Source organism: Pongo abelii, chromosome 9, assembly GCF_028885655.2.
Source record: "Pongo abelii isolate AG06213 chromosome 9, NHGRI_mPonAbe1-v2.0_pri, whole genome shotgun sequence".
In the NCBI taxonomy this organism is placed as follows: domain Eukaryota; kingdom Metazoa; phylum Chordata; class Mammalia; order Primates; family Hominidae; genus Pongo; species Pongo abelii.
In genome coordinates this window covers 59389746-59411058 of record NC_071994.2, presented here as the reverse complement: position 1 = coordinate 59411058, position 21313 = coordinate 59389746, and the positions used below count along the sequence as shown (strand labels likewise).

The 21313-nt window shown below is 44.2% G+C and overlaps 1 protein-coding gene across 17 annotated transcripts in view; it reads right to left on the bottom strand.

Annotated features, from left to right (window-relative positions):
* The window catches only part of SERGEF (secretion regulating guanine nucleotide exchange factor), a 253741-nt gene that overhangs the window by 41935 nt on the left and 190493 nt on the right, over positions 1-21313 (bottom strand). Inside the window, exon 12 of one of the 17 annotated variants that reach the window (XR_008511605.2) lies at positions 17397-20052. The exons of the other annotated variants lie outside the window; for them this stretch is intronic. The gene's annotated coding sequence lies outside the window, so the exon portion shown is untranslated. Of the gene's footprint in view, positions 1-17396; positions 20053-21313 lie in introns of those variants that run through there. 17 annotated transcript variants of the gene reach the window in all.

Here is a 21313-nt window from a genome sequence, read left to right as displayed (position 1 = left end):
AGCCACTAAGGCTTTTGGACAACAGAGTAGCAGAATCAGATCTGTGCCTCAGAAGCAAAATCTGGCATAATAACAATCATCATTATTGTTCTTGTCATCATGACAGATCACATTTAGGATGCACTCACACGATGCCAGGCACTTTTCTAAACACGTAGACTGAGTGGGAAGGAGGGTCTAAGGGAGATCATTTGGAGGTGGAGGCAAAGTCTAAGAGGAGGAAGATGAACAAAGCCTGAGCTGTCTCAGTGGCAGTGGGACGCAGAAGAGGGCAGGATGGAGAGAAAGCAAGGAGGTGGGACCAAGAGGACTTGGCATCTGTGAAGCTGTGGGTACAGAGCGGTGAGAGGAGTCAGATAGCCTTAGCCAGGAGACTAGGAGGATGGAAGTCACAACCAGGTCTAGGATATGTGATTCCTTGATTCATAGTCCTGGTAGATGAATCTAGAATCCAACCCCAAGGATATAGCCAAAATATCTCTCGTCACCCTGAGTTCAGGAAAACATTTGGGGAGGAACAGACCATGAAACAAGGGCAGCTGTCCCAGGAAGATTTATTCTCCCACACTGTGCCCTGCTCCTACCAACCTAGCACGTGCTGGTTGGAGTGAGAAGGAAAGGACCTGGAGAGAAGTGGCCTCTCTTTGCTTTGACCCTAGTGTATTCTTGGTGGAGATCTTCTGTCATGATATGCATCAGACTAGGGTCCCCATTTAGGGAGAATGCCCTGGTTCTAACCTGCCTTATTTCTCTGTCCTTAGGTATCACTGGGGTGGCCCCGAGCCCCTGAGGATTAGGGCCCTCAGATGGAAGGCAAGAGCTGCCTGCTCTGATATTTCTCTCACTTCTTGTATCCCACACAAACCCTGTGCTCTGGTCAGAAGGGCTTCCCACACTCTGCCCTCAGCCTGGGATCTGTCTATGCTCACACCTCCCCGTCCCACAATCAGGAATGCCCTTATCCTGGGCTAATCCAAATCCTAGCCTAGCGTTCAAGGCTCAGCTCAAGTCCTCCTTCCTCTAAAATGTCTACAACAATCATGCCTACACGGAGCTATAGTTAAATTTCAGAGCAGCAAGGGAATCTACAGATCATTGGCCCAACCCTCAAAATTCTACCGAAGAGAAAACTGGGGCCTGGAGAAGACAGACTAAGGGCTATGCCTAGAACCCAAGTCCATAGCATTCCCTTGATGAGCTTCCCATGAACTTTGTAGTTCTTTATTTCACCTGTCCATGTCACAGATTGTGAGACTGTCTGTGAGGACAATGACTTCTGTATCTCTTTATCCTTCACCGTGCTTAGCACAGAGCCCTGGGTCACAGATGGCTCAGGAAATAGAATCCTTAATAGCCAAAGACTCAGGAAGGTAACAGGTCCTGAGGAAAAGCAGGATACAGGTGAAGAAAAAAAAAAAAAAAACAACCACCAAAAACCTCCTTCCAGCAATTCTCCTCTGTTCTGGGATGCAAGCCAAGCCTAGCCATCGGACTGGGGGTGAGAACAGAGATGATGCATTCAAAGGAGACTTTTACATCCGAAAGAGATTTCTGCATCCAATATCAGTGTTCTAGCCCAGAGCCTCTTGGGAGAGCAGCTTCCAGAGGCTGGCAGAACGGGTCATGCTGAGGTCAGCCTCCAGCCTAGGGACACTGGTAATGGTGGTGGAAGCAGCTGAGAGAAGATTTTTCTTTTAAAGCTGAATCTTCAGATTTGGAGAACTAAAAGAACCCTCCAAGATCACCTAACCCAATTCCTAAATGTTTCAGATAGGGAACCTGAGGTCTTGGTAAGGAAAGAGACTTGATCAAAGTCACACAATACGTTAGGGTTACAGCCAGGACACAGTTCCATGTCTCTTGATCCCAACCCAGGGTTCTCTGCAGGACAACTTTTCTCATCTGGGAAGTAGCCAGGAGAGCAGCTGGTAGGATTAAATGGCCACCAATAATTTCTACACTGCTTTTTAAATTGTCAAAACTCAATTGCTGATAGACTTGTGATGCAGGTTTAGAGAAAATAATGGGTTTGACTAAGGCTCCAAGCTAAGAAGCCACTTGCTTCAGATCATATCAGGCACAGATTTATCTAGTTCAAAAACCCGTCGTTTCCCATTAGCTCATGCTGCCAGACATGCTGTGTCTAGGCTCAGCATGGAGGAAGAAAGACAGGACAGAGAGACATTCTGAGAGGTTTGACAAAGAATTCCATCAGATATACACTTCCTGGTCAAGTCCCTCCTTTGCCCCAGGCACTGTGCTGGGCACTCCGGACGCAAAGGAGAAATGCGATCCAGGAGTGGAGAGACTAAGTAGGTAACTTCCAGGGAGCTCCTAAATGAGCAGTTATAAAGATTGGAAGAGAAACAAATTCAGTCCTTCAAATTCTGAAAAGAATGAGGTTGAGGAACAGTAACAGACAGGGATGTTGTAACAAAACAGGCTGGTAGAGTCCACCACAGATGTATGTGCCACCAGCCAAAGTCATTTCTGTACTTGCAGAGCACAGCACAATGCCTGGCACATAAAAGACACTCGATGTAGAGTTGCTGAGTCAATGCATGGATAAATGAAACTAGCATCCCAAAGGGAACTGAGGTGCAGTTCCAGTGCTTGCAGAGAAAGGGTCTGCCCACCAAATGTGGTCCTGCCCCCCCTCCATCTGTAGAAGGGGCAGGAGGCAGCTGGTGGGTCCAGAAATGCTGACAGAGAAGGACAGAGCTTCCAGCCCCAACCCACTTCTCCATGGCAACGAGCTGACAGAAAACTGCACAGGAGACTGAGAAACCAGTTTTAAAATAAAGACACAAAACACTCTCAGTCTAAAATCACACATGCAAAGCAACAGCTCCTGCCTCTCAGCCCCTTAGGAGGGGTAGGCACAATCACTAAGAAAAGTACCTCCTTCCAACCTGCCCATTTCTCTGCCAAGGGCCCATGGGCCTCCCCTCCTGCTGTATACTCTTCTAAGAGCTGCCAGCCAGAATTCCTCTTGCTTTGCAGTATATGCTTCAGGGCATTGCATCAAATCTGACAAGCAATGGTAAAGCTCCACCAGGGTTAGATCTGGCAGGTTCTGCAGCAAACAGGCTGTCTGCTGCTGGCTTCATGTAGAATGGCAGTTCATAGCAGGGGTGGCTGTGGCACAGGGGCCAAGCAGGAAGAGTAGGGCAGAGATCACTTTTCTCCGTTCTCCTCATGTTCAATCCTGCTTCATCCTTCAGGGCTCAGCTGTATTTGCCTTCATCTCTCCAGGATGACTTAATTGTACCTTTGACTGTAAACCCAAAGCCCTCTGTTTACATTTCAAATACAAAACTTACCAGTCTACTTTTCATTATACTGCTTACTTATTCTGCCCCCAGTAGAGAGCCTGGCATATGACAAAGCCTCAATAAATGTTTTCTGAATTGAATCAACAGCATGAGAAAACATGTTAATCTGAGTAGCTGGAGACCAACCTCCTTCTGGTTTACGGGAGTCCACTCAGACTATCATTTCCCTCCAAAGCCTTGAGTGCTTGGAGAGCGTGAAGGCAATGTCACCTCCTCTCCAACATCGGAACTGCTCACTACTTTTCTGCCAACACCACTTTGTGCTCTTCCCTACAGTTCCATGGACATCACCGTATTCAGAAGGGTACCCTAAAACAAGCTAGACTAAGGATCCTGGATTCAGTCCCAGCCTTATCACTTCCCATCTGTGTGAATTTAGGCAAGTCATTTAATCTCTTTGAACCTTAGTGGCCTTGCTTGAAAAACAGAAGTACCAATTTCCATACCAGTATCCTCTCTACCTCACGAAGTTGGTGTGAGGAGCAGAGATGATGAATGGTGAAAGGGCTCTGAAAGCAGTCAAGTGGTGTCTGTGCAAAGATGAGGTGGAATTTTGTTTCCAGAATCTTATAAAAAGGTAGCTGAGGCCTAAGCTCATGAGGTGACTTGCTCATGATCATATGGGGAGACAGTGGCAAAGCAGGGTTCCAGTCTTCTAATTCTTGGTCCAGAGCTCTTTTCACAACCTTTTGCTGCCTTAGAGATCCCATCTAAACATTCTTCAACTTTGGCAAAAGCAATTCTACATTCCATTAAAATGAGAAGCATTTTGGATCACCTGCAGAGTATAAATCTCTGCCATGGAATGGAGTCCAGCTCTCTACTTCCAGGCAGAATGCCACCTGAAACATTCTAGGCAGGGAGTTAACTCTTTCTCCCCCACAAAAATCTTTCCTTACAGTCTGTCAGTCACTGCTAACTAATCTGTGCCAGAAAGGTCATCCTAGTAGCTAAAATATTCTCGCTGTGGCAGAGCCCACATCTTCTGATCAAACCTCAGAAACAAAAATAATGCAACACTGCAAATATTAGAGAAGCAGATTGAAAACAATTTGTACAGGATATAGAGGAAAACTCTTTATCTGTGTATCTGTGCCTGGAGCACGGGCTTCAATGGAAAACCACTAAAGCTATCCTAGGGCTTGACTCAGGAAGTAGGGACACTGCTTCCCTGAGATGTAAAGTCAACAGAAACAGATCTGAGAGAGATAGAAGGGACACACAGACCCCACTGCTTAGGTTCTAACAGCTTGCAGGCCTACATGTCAGAGAGAGCATTAAGTGAAACCTCTTCAAACCTCAGCAATGACTTTAAAAAGGAGGGAGGAAGGGAAGTTGGAGGGAAATGTCTTTGTTGAGAACTCGAACCCTTACATGGTATGATGGTTAATTTTGTGTCAATTATGGAAACCAGTTGTTTGATCAAACACTAGTGTTAGATGTTTCTGTAAAGGTATTTTTTAGATGTGACTAACATATTACAGTGAATTGATTTTAAGTAAAGCAGATTACCTTCCATAATGTGGGTGGGCCTCATCCAGTTAAAGGCTCTAAAAGCAAAGACTGAGGTTTATTGGAGAAGTAATTCTATCTCCAGACTGCAACAGACAAATTTTGCCTGAGTTTCCAGCCTTTGGACTCAATTCTTACCTGAATCTCTATTCTGCAGCTTGCTCTATGGATTTTAGACTTGCTAGCCCCCACTACTGTGTGAGCCAGTTCCTTGAAATCAATGGCATTCTCTCTTTTTCTTTCTCCCTCTCTTTCTCTGAGATGGAGGTAGAGGTAGAGATTTAACTTATTGGGTCTGCTTCTCTGGGGAACCCTGATGAATACACATGGGATGGGATGCTTTCATCTAATTTAACTAATTTCATCCTCCAAATGACCCTTGGAGGTAGGTTTTGCTATTTTGATGCTTGTTTGCACATGAGGAAACCGAAGCTTGCTAACTATGATTCCAAAGCCCATGTATCACCGTAGGTCTGTGAGGAAGTGGAATTTCTCTGAAGAACTCTGGGACAGAATTCCTGGCTAAAGCAAATCATGTTGCTGATTCCTCTGAGTTCCCCTTCTCCTTGGGGATGCAGTTAACACCAAAGGGAATTAGGAGTATGAATAATTTTGCTCATTCAAGCAGGATGACCTGCTTTTACAAAGCATAGTCTTCAGGATGGCTAGGTGCGCTCAGGCCTATAATCCCAGTGCTTTGGGAGGCTGAGGTGTGAGGATTGCTTGAGCCCAGGAGTTTGAGACCAGCCTGGACTACACAGCGAGACCTTGTCTCTACAAAAATAAAAAATAAAAAATAAAAAAATTAGCCAAGTGTGGTGGCATGAGCCTGTAGTTGTAGCTACTTAGGAAGCTGAGGAGTAGGATCCCTTGAGCCCAAGAGTGCAAGGCTGCAGTGAGCTACCATCGGGCCACCACAGTCCAGCCTGGGTGACAGAATGAGATCCATCTCTTAAGAAAACAAAAAACAAAAATTACAGTCTTTAGGTTATGATCTACATTCTTACCTGGGATCTGTTTCTGGATTTAGGGTTTTGATCGATATAAATACTTCGGGGTTTCATCACTTTTAAAAACTGACCCAGCTGGGCATGGTGGCTCACGCCTGTAATCCTAGCGCTTTGGGAGGCTGAGGCAGGCGGATCAGCTGAGGTCAGGAGTTCCAGACCAGCCTGGTAAACATGGTGAAACCCCGTCTCTACTAAAAAAAAAAAAAAAAAAAAAAAAAAGTACAAAAATTAGCTGGGCATGGTGGCACACACCTGTAGTCCCAGCTATTCCAGAAGCTGAGGCAGAAGAATCGCTTGAACTCAGGAGGCGGAGGTTGTAGTGAGCCAAGATTGCGCCACTGCACTCCAGCCTGGGTGACAGAGCCAGACTCCATCTCAAAACAAAACAAAACAAAACAAAAACCGGCCGGGCTTGGCAGCTCACACTTGTAATCCCAGCACTTTGGGAGGCCGAGGTGGGCAGATCATGAGGTTAAGAGATCAAGACCATCCTGGTCAACATGGTGAAACCCCGTCTCTACTAAAAATACAAAAATTAGCTGGGCGTGGTGGCAGGTGCCTGTAGTCCCAGCTACTCGGGAGGCTGAGGCAGGAGAATCGCTTGAACCCAGGAGGTGGAGGTTGCAGTGATCCGAGATCGCGCCACTGCACTCCAGCCTGGTGACAGAATGAGACTCCATCTCAGACAACAACAAACAAACAAACAAACAAAAAACACGGACCCTAAAATACTAAGGGGAAGATAATGTTTTTGCTAGTTAATGAGTGGTCTTCCTCCTGAAGGCAAATCCAGGCTACAGATTGTTTCCATTGGGCTACTGTTGGAAAGTGGGAAGACCGCACTCTGCTCAAATAATGAGCCCTAAAAGGGGCTGCACTCAGGTAGGGCAAATGAGCAAGCAGCCCTCATTCTGCCTCTTCCAGCTCCCCTTTCCTGATCCAGGAGTCTCTCAGCACCATGGTGTCTCCTGAGAAAGGGGGAGTATTGTTTTCCTGAATAATAACTCTAGTCTAAGGATGGATGAAACCCTCTTTCCTCAGTTCCCATTAGTGCAGCTGAGACAGGGCGGTATTTGCAGGAAGAAGTTTACTAAATGCTAGGGGGAATGAAAAGGAAATAATCACAGGAATCCAAACATATCTATAAGCAAGCAGGGCTGCCAAGATGAGGTTTGTGACTCTTTAATAACTCTTCTCTCTCCAAAGGGCTGGAACATAACATCTGCAGCAGCTTTTGCTAAGCTTCCTGCCATTTGAACTTTCAGCAGTTTCCGCTTGGTCACTATCTTGCTTATTGCCTCAAAGGCATGGCCTCCCAGAACAGTACTCCCCAACGTGTTAAAGCTCACATAAAAAATACTGAAGTCTGGCACATAGGTAAATGGAAAGGTAAGCGTGCAGCCTGACACCACTCGCTCCTACTAGCTCCTACTAGCTCCTACTAGCTCCTACTAGCTCAGTCCTGGCCAGCCACCCCAAAGTGCTGAGGGGATCCTTGTCTTGGTATCCTGGTTGGGAAATCTGTCCTGCAGAGTCTTGTCTCTTGTGGCCTGAGACAAGATCCAGAATCAGCTCTGGCTCTGGCCTGAGCCAACCCCCTTCATTTCTGGGTTCTGGTCTGAGAGTGCTGCTTCCTCTTCAGGTAATGGGCTGGAATGTGGTGACAGACAAATGACTTCACCTTCAGATGAGATCTCAACCCTCTCCATAGGGAAGCAGCCGTACATGTGATATACCAAAGGGTCCCTCAAGGACATGGAAGAGTGCTACTTGCCCTAGAAGCCTGTCCAGACAGGCACGTTGTCTCTGTATCTGCCTAAAGACCAGGGATCTCTCCTCTCCTCTGCTGCTGGTGTTGCTCTGTCAAAAAGAGTTGCCTGCATGTTTACACAGCTGCTAGGGTCTATGAGAGGAAAAAGCTCATGATAATAATAACAATAACTAACATTTACTGAGAACTTACAATGTATTAGATACTATTACTCTAAGCACTTTCCATGTATTTTTTTTTTTTTTTTTTGAGATGGAGTCTCGCTCTGTCGCCCAGGCTGGAGAGTGCAGTGGCGTGATCTTGGCTCACTGCAAGTTCCGCCTCCTGGGTTCATGCCATTCTCCTGCCTCAGCCTCCCAAATAGCTGAGATTACAGGTGCCCGCCACCATGCCTGGCTAATTTTTTTTGTATTTTTAGTAGAGACGGGGTTTCACCATGTTAGCCAGGATGGTATCGATCTCCTGACCTTGTGATCCGCCTGCCTCGGCCTCCCAAAGTGCTGGGATTACAGGCATAAGCCACTGCGCCGGGCCTCCATGTATTAACTCATTAATATTCACCACAACTCTTTGAATTAGGATCTATCATTACACTCATTTTACAGACAAGAATGCCAAGACACACAAAGATTAAATTATTTGATCAACATAACAAAGCTAGTAAGTGGTAGAGCTGGGATTCAAACCCAGACAGTTTGGCTCTGTATCATTTAATCCAAATAACAACTCTGCAAGGTTAGTATTATTAATGCTGGTTTGGTTGAGGAGACTGAGGTTTGAGCACTCTGCTAAGATCACACAGCTAATAAGGGGCAATTTAAGTATTCAACCCAAAGGCTGCACCCTTTCTCAAGCTCTCCTTGGTAAGGATGATGTTATAACCACTCCAACCTAAACTCAGGGAGGCCAGTTGACTTCATTTGTCCTCTGAGTTGAAAGGCCACAGAACCAGAAATGGATGCCCTCAGCCATCAGGAAGGCTCTTCCAGCAGGTGACTTTGGATGAGCGAGGTTTCCAAACCACTCTATGTATATCCCATCTTTCCCTAAGATGGACAGACTCGAGGATTGGGAGAGCCAGCCTGCTGTGACCATGTGTACACTTCTTTGTTCGAGTGCATGGACACTATACAGTTATGGTTTTCTGGGTGTCCGCTCTGCCCCAGGAATAAGTGAACTTACTTGTAATCAGGATTGAGTTAGACACAGGAAACAGCATCTCCCAGTGGAAAGGGCAAAGGCTCAGAGGAACTCAGACCTCTGAGCCACACTACCTGGGGGGATTTAGGCAAGTTTCTTAATCTCTAAGAGTTTCAATTTGCTTGTCTGTAAAACAAGAAAACAAGCAAATATATCTTCCTTTTTAGGGTGGTTATAAGAAAAAAATGAAGTATGAAATTTTACAGAAAATATCTACTAAGTACCTATAGTGTGCCAGGCTCCATACATATGCATCTTATTTATATTCCACAAAAATCCCATGAGATAGATACATTATTATATCCATTATACAGATAAGAAAATTGAGGAACTGAGAGACTGAGTAATTGGATCACTCAGCTGGTAAGGAGTAGAGCTAGGATTTAGGCCCAGGGTATATACTGCCTGAGACTTTGTGCTTTAGTGCTCTGCTGTGAGTCCCACTCTGCTCCTCCACAACTGCCTCATTTTCACAGGTCTCTCCAGCTCTACTCTCCACGCTACAAAGGCAATGATCTTTCTAAAAGGTCAAACACTACTACTCCTCTATCTAAACTCTGCCCCTAATTTCCCCTGCCTAAGGTGATCTTAAACTCTATAGCATGGCATTCAAGGCCTGGTCCTGACCCTGCTCCTAGCTCCTTTTCTGGCCTGTCTCCCACTCCAACTCCCACCAAAACTGAAGTCCTTGCCACCTAGACTTTGAACATGCTGTTCCCTATACTTGCAAGGCCCTCTCTCCAAAGGAGGGAAACTCCTACTCATCTTTGAAAGCCTAGCCTAAGTATCACCTCCTCCTTCCCAGATTTCTTCAGGCAGCTGTCTAGCTTTCCTCTATGCTTCTGCAATAGCTCTGTAATAACACTATTCATCCATAATCTTATTTGTCAGTTTATATCTCTATCTTCCATGCTACGCCAGTGGTTGCCAACATATTTGAGTCTGAGGACTCCTTTTTAATATCAGAGAATTTCAGGATCTTCATATACACCAATCAAAGCAATACTTAATGACCAAGAGTCACCATTAATTCAGTAAAGCTTATAAATGCAACTGTATTTTAGTCAACATCATGCCATCTACAATATTTGAAAACAATGGTGAATGTAGGTGTATGTGTTATAGACTCTGAGGACTCCAAGGCTGCAAAGCCTCCAGTTTGGAAACAATTGCTCTGCTCAGCAAGTGAGTTTTTTGATTAAATGAAAGTAACATTCATTGACCCTATTATATTCCAGGGGTGTGCCACTCACTTTTCATTTTTATCTCCTTCAAAGCTCAAAAAAATCTGTATTCTTCAGATAACAAAACAGAGGCTTGGAAAGCTAAAGTGCCTTGTCTGAGGTCACACAGTGAATGAGAGGCAGAGCAGGGATTTGGTTCTTGATCTTTTTCTACTCTGCCACTCTGCCTCCGGTGCAGGACCAAAACATGTTCATCTCTGAATTTCCAGTGCTCACTCATGGCAATGCTCAGGAGGAATGAATAATACAAACCCAGAGAGCCCTTCTCTACACAGTCTCAGGCCCTCCAGCTTATATCCACCCCAGCCAGAGACCTTCCCAGTTGTAGGCAAGCATAGGAGCCCCTCACACATCAAAGAACCAGAGGTGCTGGGCAAAACTCTACGATGGCAAAGCATGGCCCACTTTTGCTTTGTTGTTGTTGTTGTTGTTGTTGTTGTTGTTGTTGAGATAGGGTCTCACTCTATTGCCCAGGCTGGAGTGCAGTGGCACTATCAAACCTCAACCTCCCAGGCTCAAGCGATCCTCCCCGACAGCCTCCAGGGGAGCTGGGTCTAAAAGTGCACACCACCACACCTGGCTAATTAAAAAAAAAATTTTTTTGTAGTGGCGGGGTTTCACTATGTTGTCCTGGCTGCTCTCGAGCTCCTGGGCCCAAGTGATCCTCCTGCTTCAGCCTCCCAAAGTGCTGGGATTATAGGCGTGAGCCACTGCACCTGGCCCTACTTTTCCTTTAAGTGCTATTTCCCTCATTTGGTGGGTATTCCTGCCCTTGTCCTGAACTCCAAGCCCCTTCTCTTCATTGTCACCCCCATCCCCACTGCCCTCCCTCCCCCAAACTTCCTGCCCATATCCACTGCAGCCTGCTCTTTATCCTCTAACAGTTCTCTCAAACTAGCTCCCACTAAGGTCATACTGCCTGGTAATAGCTAGGTGTGGCTCCCTGCAACCCCCTCAACCGGACACTTGTGTATTAAGCCAAAGGACAGACTTCTAAACAATTCTGGTCAGTATGCCATGGGAGGAAGAGAATGGGCTTCAAAGTCGGACAAAGCCAGGTTTCAATCACTGGTTCTGCTACTTCCTTTTTGAATTACCTTGGGCAAATCACTTAATTTCTCTGAGCCTCAGTGTCTTCATCTGAAAAATGAGGAAAATAAAACCTACCTCATAAGGTGAATATACAAAGACCTTACAAACTTGGACTGTATAGTGGGTTGAACAGTGGCCCTCCAAAAGATGTCAGTCAATGCCTTAACCTCCAGAACTTGTGAATGTGACCTTTTATGGAAAAAGGGTCTTTGCACATATAATTAAGTTAAGGATTTTGAGATAAGAAGCTTATCTGAGATAATCCTAGATTATCTGAGTGAGCCTAAATGCCATCACAAGAGAAAAACAGAGGGAAATCTGACACACAGACAAAAGAGGAGGCGGCAATGTGACCATGGAGGCAGGGACTGGAGTGATGTGGCCACAAGTCAAGGAATGGCAGCAGCCGCCAGAAGCTGGAAGAGGCGAAGAACAGATTCTCCCCTAGAGCCCACAGAGTCTCTGCAGATGTAACCAAGTTAAAGACCTTGGAATGAGTGCAATCTCTCTTCTTTATAAGAGAAAGAAGAAAAGATGCAGTCACACAGAGAAGGCCACACGCAGACAGAGGCAGGGTTAGGGTTTTTGCAGCCACAAGCCAAGGAATGCCTGGAAACACCAGAAGATGGAAGAGGCAAGACAACAGTCTCTCCTAGAGCCTCCAGAGGGAGCATGGCCCTGCTGACACCTTGATTTTGGACATCTGGCCTCCAGAAGTGAGAGCATAAATATGAGAGAATAAATTCCTGTCATAAACCACACAGATTGTGGTACTTTATTATGGGAGACTAATAATTTTTAGGTTACTAATACTAATAATTATTCATATTATGATACTAATACACACTGCCTATCTCCTTAACTTATCATGTATCACCCCTCATCTCTCTCATACAAACTACGTTACAAGAATGCAAGCTTTGGGAGAATGGAACCTTATCTGACTTGGTCATTATCAAAACCCTAATGATTAGCATGGCACCAGGTGCTCCATACATTTTTTTAAATAAATGAATTAATTGCAGTTCCTCAAACATAATATGCTATGTCATGCCTCCATGTCTTTGCATATGCTGTTCCCTCTGCCTAGAATGCCCTCCTCATTCCCTTACAAACACCTATAAAATTATCCTTCAAAACTCTACTGAGATATCACCTCTTCTCTGCATGCCTTTCCTTACCACATAGATTAATCTCTCTACATTAATTCCGTGCCAAGTACATTGCTCTAATACAGCAGTTCTTACATTGCACTCTAATCATGTGTATATGTGTCCATCTCACTCAAAAGAGAAGAGCTTCTCAGAGGGCAAGAGAGTAATGTGGTTTACTGCTTCTAAGTCCTCAGCATTCACAACATAGGGCACAGCTACATATACGTAGAGCTTCCCCCTCCTTCCATATATTCCAGCACTGAAGGGGCAATTCTCCCCAAAAAAGGGGTAAATCTTACCAGCCTGAGGCCCAGAAATAAGCCTACAGGATCCAAAGAGTCCATGAGCCCCTTCTAGACCTATTTCCAAACTCCCTCTAAACAGAAGCCATAGAGAGAACCTTATGACTGCAGAATCCTGGGAATGGTATTGTTTAATTAAACAGAGACTCAAGTCACCAGCATCTGGCTCAGGCTGGGCCTCTGGGACTTGAGCAAGCAACATTTCATCATTAGGAGGAAAGGAGATGACAAACTCTTTCCTGAAAGAACCCAGCAGGCAGGCAGCAGAATTACTGGATGTGGATAAATAAAACCATTATTTCCAAATACATATCCCAGGCAGCACTAAATGCATTCTCCGTATCACAGGCGATACTAAATTTAGAACTGGCAGTTTGAGTCATATGCTGATTCCTAAAGAGAAAAACTAAATTCAAGGGGGAAAAATGAAGTGAAATATGAAAATAAAAATGCAATCTTAGTCTATAAGAGCAAGCTATCAAGAGAGGTGAAGGGGAAGTTACCCACACAGAAATTCTGGCTGAAAAAGAACTCCAAATGGGGACAGGGCAGGGTTTTGCTAGGTACCAGCAACAGCAGCCTTTGGGGAAACCTCTGGAACGGCTCCCTGTGTAGAGTTTCAGAGAGGCAGGAGTGGAATCTGCATTCGAACAATAACGTGTGACGCACCCAAAGCCATCCCAAGGGCCGAGGCTTGCTGATTCCGAAGTGCCATCATGCACACTGTCTCACTGAAGTGTTTTCCTATCGTGCAGTGAAGGTGCGTCACCCCCGTTTTACATCGAAGAACCAAGCCTAGAGGGGTCAAGTGACTTGCCCAAGTCATACCATCAGTGAGGAGGAGCACAGAGATTTCATTTAATAAACTCTTAATTTTACAATAGCTTTAGATTTACAGAAAAGTTTTAAAGATAGTACTAAGTTCCCAAATATCCCTCTCCCAGTTTCCCCCATTGTCAACATCTTATATTACTGTGGTACATCTGTTACAACTAAGGGACCAGCAATGGTACATTACTATTAGCCAAACGTCATATTGTATTTAGATTTTGCTAGTTTCTCCCTAATGTCCTTTCTGTGCTCTAGGATACCATATTACATTTAGCCACCATGTCTCCTTAGTCTCCTCTGGTCTGCTACAGTTTCTCCAACTTTGTTTTTGATGACCTTGACAGTTTTGAGTACTAGCAGGTATTTTGTAGGATGTCCCTCAATTGAGTTTTTCTGATGTTTTACTCATTTAGATTGGGATTATGGGCTTGGAGGAGGAAGACCACAGAGGTGAAGTGTCCTTATCATCACACTATATAAAAGTTATATACTATCAACATGATTTATCACTGATGATGTTAACCTTGGTCACCTGGGCAAGGTAGTGTTTGCCAGGTTTCTCCACTGTAAGGCTATTCCTCACTCATCCCCCTCCCTCAGCCCCTTTCCATGCTCTATTCTTTGAAAGCAAGTTAGGTGCTCCCAGGAGGAACAGTTTGGATGGAGCCTGAAAGAATGGATAAGATATTAAAGTGTCAAAGGACATCCCAAGTAGAGGGAACTGCAATGCAGGTAAGTGCAGGCATATCTGGGGAACAGGGCTGGGGGCAAGGTATTGGCAAACAGGGGAAGAGAAGGCGGGGAGGGTGGCTAGGCCCAAACTGAGTAGTGCCCTACAGCCAAGCACGGGGCTTGGACTAATCTGTAGGCGAGAGCCATCTCCTCTCATCACCTTGCTTAGGGCACTCAGGTGCTGAGAAGTGGGACTATTTTGTGAGTGAGATGCTGACTGCCAGCTTCCTTTTTTCCCCAAAATTCTCCTGCTCTTTGAGGCATAGATTGCTGGTTACCTACTTATGACCCATTCTCCTCTTCTTTCCTGGTAAGAGACTTCAAATTTTATTCAGGATAGATATATGCCCAGCTAAAAGTCTCACTTCCCAGCCTTCATAACAGGTTTGGCTATGTAACTAGGCTCTGGCCAGTTTTTAGTTGACACTGCTGGGTACCACTTCAGGGAAAGTGCCTTAAAAGGGCCTCTTTTTGGCCGGGCGCGGTGGCTCATGCCTGTAATCCCAGCACTTTGGGAGGCTGGGGCGGGCGGATCACAACATCAGGAGATCGAGACTATCCTGGCTAACACGGTGAAACGCTGTCTCTACTAAAAATACAAAAAAATTAGCTGGGCGTGGTGGCAGGCGCCTGTAGTCTCAGCTACTCAGGAGGCTGAGGCAGGAGAATGGCGTGAACCCGGGAGGCGGAGCTTGCAGTGAGCCAAGACCGCACCACTGCACACCAGCCTGGATGACTGAGCAAGACTCTGTCTCAAAAAAAAAAAAAAAGCCTCTTTTTATCCTTTCTCCCTTCTATCTGGCTGAATATTGCTAGCAGCCATCTTGGACCCTGAGAAAATCTTGAAGACAAAGGCCTATGTTAAGGATAGTGAAACAGAGAAATAGAAATAATTAGGGCCCTTGATATCTGTAGAACTATTATACCAATCTTGGGGGGGATATCATCAGACCTGTCATGCGTGAATGTATTAGTCTGCTTGGGCTGCCATAACAAAAAATACCACAGACTGGGTAGCTGAAACAACAGAAATTAATTTTCTCACAGTTCTAGAAGCTAGATGTCTACAATCAAGGTGCCATCAGAGTTGGTTTCTAGCGAGTCTCTCTCTGGCCTGCAGATGGCTGCCTTCTTGCTGTGTCCTCACATGGCCTTTCCTCTGTACGTAAAAGGAGAGCAATTCCTAGTGTCTCTTCTGCTTCTCATAATGATATGTCATATCAGATTAGGGCTCCATCCTTAAGACCTCACTTAACCTTCATTACCTCCTTAAATACCTTATCTCCAAATACAGTCACATTGGGGGCTAGGGATTTAATCTACGATTTTGGGGAGAAACGATTCAGTCCATAACAGTGAGAGAAAACACTTCTGTCTTGTTTAAGCCATTATTATTTCCGATGGTTAGCATGTGCACGCACTTTCTTAGTGATAGACCTCCAAAATCCAAGGAACACCTTCTAAAGCTTCCACCTTGATGGACTTCTTATCTGAAAGTCCAAAGGAAGGTACCAGAGATGGCACTCTTAAGTCATTTTGAATGCTGATTCATTAATTGCTTTCATCCATTCAATTGACAAACATTTACTGAGCATCTACTATATGCCAGATACTGAGTTATGTGCTGGGGACACTGAAGTAAATGAAAGTGGTCCTTGACCTCTAGGGGCTTATAGTCTTTATTGATTTACTTACTCTAAGCTCATCTCCTTTCAAAGGGTATTCCTATAATATAGTAAATAAAATAGAAGCGGAAATTCAAAACCATGGAAAGGAGGCGTATCCAAATGCCAGCCCTGGGAGCTTATATACATGCCGAAATTGAGCATCCAGGTTGGCTTTAGCTTCCTAGCAACCATGAAAGAGCAAGAGAGCGTGACTTGGTTCTTGTTTTCTGAAAGGAAAATGAATCCCAATCACTCACAGAAGTCAAATGTAAGCATTTTCTTCTGTGAACAAACTCTACCTAGTGTTTGTGGGTGCCTTGAATGTCCTGGAAAGTACCATTTTCTGATCAAATCCCAGTCAACGTTCCTCTAAATTCTATGTGCAGTTCATTAGCTCTTAGATACTCATCGAATAAAGCCAGAAAGTTCCATGGTTTGCACACGTGCTTTTGGTTTCCTACTTTAGAGCTTATGGAAGACTGTGAGTGATCACTTCACTCACAGAGAGAATGAGGACTGGTAAATACAGAAAGCTCTGAAGCTTGGACATTAGGTGTATGATTTTAAGAAGAAGAAACAGCAAGATGATATGACCCTAGAAAAGGGCCAGGTTATACAGAAAGATGAAACACCAAGATGAAGTCATTACACCTCACCCACAGGGTTCCTTTCTTGGTGTATCACAACAGGCAGCATCTTATAAGAGAAAGAGTATGGGTTTGAATCCCAGCTCTGCTACTCTATAACTTACTAGCTCTGTAATTTTGGGGGTTTTAGCAGCCCAGAGACTCAGTTTCCTCAGATAAGATGAAAATGGTATCTGCCTATCATGGGAATTAACTACCAAAACATATATGTTATCTCTGCCATAGTGCAATTATGGTAACAAAAGCCTACATATAAGGGCCTGATCTGTGCCAAGCACTGTATTATACACTTGACATGAATTATATCATTTAATCTTCACCATAAGGTAGATGCTATTCAAGAATTCGAAAACTGTTGGTTTCTCCCCAAAGCTATGCCAAGCCGTATCCTTTGATATTTCTGAAAGGAATGTATCAGTGCTTAGAAGCCTCTTTGCCAGATCCACTCCATGCAAAGCAGCTATATTGACACTAATTTTGTAACCATCTGCAATCCCAAAAGTTTGCTGCAACTGGTATAGACTTTTAATTCTCGGGCTCCCCAGTGGGAGTTTGAAGAACTCAAACCCTTCCAAAAGGCTCTTTTTAACCTCCATTTGCAATGGGAAGAAAGACACTGAGGATTTTGGAGCATGCTATTCTTAAAATAGAGTGCCCAGGCTGCAAGGATGGGGAGTGGGAGTTACTGTTTAATAGGTACAACATTTCAGTATGGGAAAATAAAAATGTTCTGGAGATGGATGGTAATAATGGTTTCACAACAATGTGAATGTATTTAATGCCACTGGACTGCATGCTTAAAATGGTTAAAATAGTAAATTTATGTCATATATATTTTACCACAATAAAAATAACAATAGTAATAATAATAACAAATAAAGTAACCAGGGCTGCGAGGAATCTAAACATCATATATGATAGAGAATATGTGAAAGAATTCAAGTGTTCTGAAGGAAAAAATTTGAAAGCTCTGGTTTACAGGATAATGGTACTTACTACTTATGAAGCATATCATATATGTCAGGAATTTACCTAGATTATCTTTATTCTCCAGCATGGCCCTGCAAGGCATTCCTTGCTTATAAGGATCAGGTGACCAGCCCAGGATCACACAGCTAGAAAGTGGTGAAGATGGGATTTGAATTCAGCCAGTGTTCTTTCTTCTATACCATGCCGCCTCTCATTCAAATATTAAATAGATGCCTGGATTTTAAAATGCCAAAAATTTATCTCAAGCCTGAGATTTTATTATTCTGAATTGGGATGTAGGGGGTAGAAAGGTTAGATATCCATCTTCTTGAAGGCTCCCTGTACTGCCAGGGCATGTAGGTAAACCTCTCAGCCTATTGAATCCTGCCCTCTAGGGGCAACCATTATGATAAGAGGAAACTGGAGGGGCCTTGAGATCAGAACCAGAGGCAAAACCAGGTTGATGCTGCCAGGGGACTGCATCAGGGCCGCTGGATCACAACCAGCTCCTATGGCTGGGGAGGAAGTCATCAGCCAAGAGAGAACACAAAGTAAGCTCCAAATACAGAAAGAGCTACTAAAAGCATTTCTCCCCACAGTGTAGTCACCATATCCCAGAAGAGAAATTTTGAAGAGGAAGAGAAAGACAATGAAACAGGAAGAATTAGAGTTCGGTGAGAAGGCTCTGAAATCTGCAGTGTGTGTTCAAATCCTAGCCTATTGTTATGTTGGTAAGACTTGTAACAGTTCTGGAGCTGGAGTGCAATCTCCTACTTGCCTTGGGTGCCCTCAGAAATCCCTCGGCATCACCTCCTACTCTTCAGTTACCTCTCACTGCATCACTGAATCTTGCCCTCCAGAAAAACAGATTTGGGAAATGATCCTCAGGTCTAACTCAGTATCACAAACTTCCAGATAACAAAGGTATTAGGCCAGAGTCAAAGGATGAGTGGCAAGGAAATGGGTTTTCTGTAATGCTGGCTATTGATCAGAGACTCCTAGACACTGAATCTGTATTTTTCCCCACTGGATAAAGATGTAGACTTGCTGACCATTAGTTTGCTTCAAAAAGTGGAAGAGCTTTTTGTATAAGAAATGTTTGTGAACATTCTCTTAAGGGAAAACATAGCAGCACTAAGTTCTTCAAGAATGATGAGACAAGCCTTGAGTGAAAAAGGCCTGTGATGCAGCAAGAAGGGGCTGATTGCTGGATGCAACAGAACTCTATTCTGCATGGATGGTGTTACCTGCAGCTGCAAGTTCCGCTAGGGAGCTAGGGGCTAGTGAAGGCGGAGTTGAGATACCCCGTTATCTACTGTGTGCTGCCTGGACTCTCAAAACGTGTCTGTATCCTTGAGTGAGTAAGTCGGGAAGTTGACGTAATCTTGTGTGTGTGTGTTATAGGTATGAGTGTGTGTTTGTGGCCTCTTTCTACCAATCCACAGATTCTTACTGCATTTCCTCCAGCTTCCTTCAAGAATTTTCTCTTTAAGCTTGTAAGCTGGGACGCATTCATATGAGCTCCACAGATGGCCTGCACCGGCAGCAGGAGTCTTTCTGAGAAGAGCCTTGGAATAGTGAGCAGAGCCGTGGCTGACCAGCCCTGCCGTGTGGATCCAGCTGGAGTCAGCTGGGCTCTACTCCACACAGCGCACGGCTGTCGCCTGCTCACTTCAAGTGGAGGATCTGGCACTTATTTTAGGTCCTTATAAATAATACATTTTGTCATCTTGATTCTTCAAGGCCTTCTTTTAAGCTATTTTTTCCTCTTTGGGAAAACCGCTTTTACTCTACAAGACAGAGTTGTTCATAAATCAAGAGGAGTTCCTAGTGGCCAAAGCCTAAGTTCCTGACTCCAGAAGAAGTGGGCAGCCACCCAACCTGATTAGTCAAAGCCTCATACCAGAAGAGAATCTTATTTTAAGGATGAAAAGAAATGTCCAACATCTGATTCCTTCACCTCCGACCCAGAAAGTCCTAGTGCCTGAGCTTTAAACACCACATTCAACCCCTGCTTCCCTGAGAGTCCCTACAGGCTCCTCAAGGTCAGTAAAATACTGAGGGTTCTTACCATCCGTAAAATGGGAACAAGGCTTCCTGTGTATAATTGTCCAAGTGTCTGGCATAAAGTCAGGGTTCAGCCTGTGAGCTCCCCGTTAACTCTTCTAGTCCCTTGCAACTCCCAAGAATATACATTTATACTTTGAAAAATTGTTACTTTCTTCCTTCTTCACAACCATGAATCAATCACAGAGGAAGTGTTTTCCAGTTAATATGGCACAAAGAAACCTAGCAGGACAGTGATAAAGTGCTGAACTGGAATCAGATAGACCAGGGCTTGAAGCCTGGCTCTGCTACTTGTTACGTGACCTTGGGTAAATTCCCTAATCTCTCCAGACTTCAATGTCCTAATCAATAAATGGGACAAACCACTAACTTTATAGTCTCTTGCAAACTTTATTGTGCATAAAAATTACCAGGGAATACTGCTAAAGTGCAGATGCTGATTCAGCAGGTCTTAGGTAGTACCTGAGGTTCTCCATTTCTAATTAGCGCCTCCCTCCCTTCCTCTGGTTTGTGGACCACCTTTTGACCAGAAAAGAAGAACATCAACAGTTAAGACATGTTGTAAAGTTGTAAAGGGCTATGCCACTTTAAAGTCTGATTCATTAACCATTATCGTTTTACCTTAAAACACAAAGACCATGAATTAACCCTTGATTCTTTATGGGTAAGCAAAATAGTGATTATTTATCTAGTAAAATAACAGGAGCTGGGGTAAACCAGTTGTCACCAATCCTCTCCCCACACCACCCAAAAAAAAATCCAACAACTACTAACCAACAAACTGCAACACTCCTGCTATCAGCTGTGAAAAAGTAAACCTACAAACAAAATCCCTAATAGAGCTTAAAACTATTTCAGATGAAAACTTTTGGGGTAACAATGTAAACTACCCTGATCCTCAAAAAAGCATTGTTTTAAGACCAAGTGTTTATGACTAAACCTAAGTGTTGGTTTTGAGTGTAAAAGCAGATTTGGGTAGGTTGAAAAAGGAAAAAACAAAAACAAACAAAAAAAAATACATAGAGTTCCTGAGATTAGTTTGATGGAGGAGGAGAGGAAATTGATGACAGAATTTAATGGAATGGAAGAAGGAAGCCAGTGACAAGGACTGTGAAAAGGGCTTTCCTCTTTCTTGGAACAATCCTATACTCCAAGGCCAACTCCTTGGTGACACCTTTCCTGACAGGCCCAGATAGAGGTGATTTCTGCTCTGGTTGCCAAAGCACTAATACCCACCTCTCTACCCATCCTGGGGCGAGTGCTTATCACACTGTACTGAACACTCACATTGATCTCCAATCCCTTAAGGTCAAGGACCACATCCTATTTATATTCTCAGCCTGGCATAGTGCCCTGGCACATATTAGGCACTCAGTGAACAATGCTGATTGAATGGATGAAGTAGGGGATGTTGAAGAAAAAGTTAATGACCTTTCTTCAGGGTTTGCCTTTCCTGGAGCTATTCATTCATATATTCACTCACTTGGTGTCTTAGTACATTTTGTGCTGCTATAACAGAATAGCACAGACTGGATAATTTATAAATAATAGACGTTTATTGGTTTATAGTTCTGGAGGCTGAGATGTCTAATATCAAAGTGCCAGCATCTGGTGAGGGCCTTCCTGATGCATCGTAACATGGTAGATGGCAAGAGAGTGAGAGAGAGGAAGAGAAAGGAAGAGAGAGGGAGAGAGAGGGGGAGAGAGGGAGAGAGATGGGGGAGAGAGAGAGAGAGAGAGAGAGAGCACATGTACATGCGAGAGTAAGTCAGGGTGAACC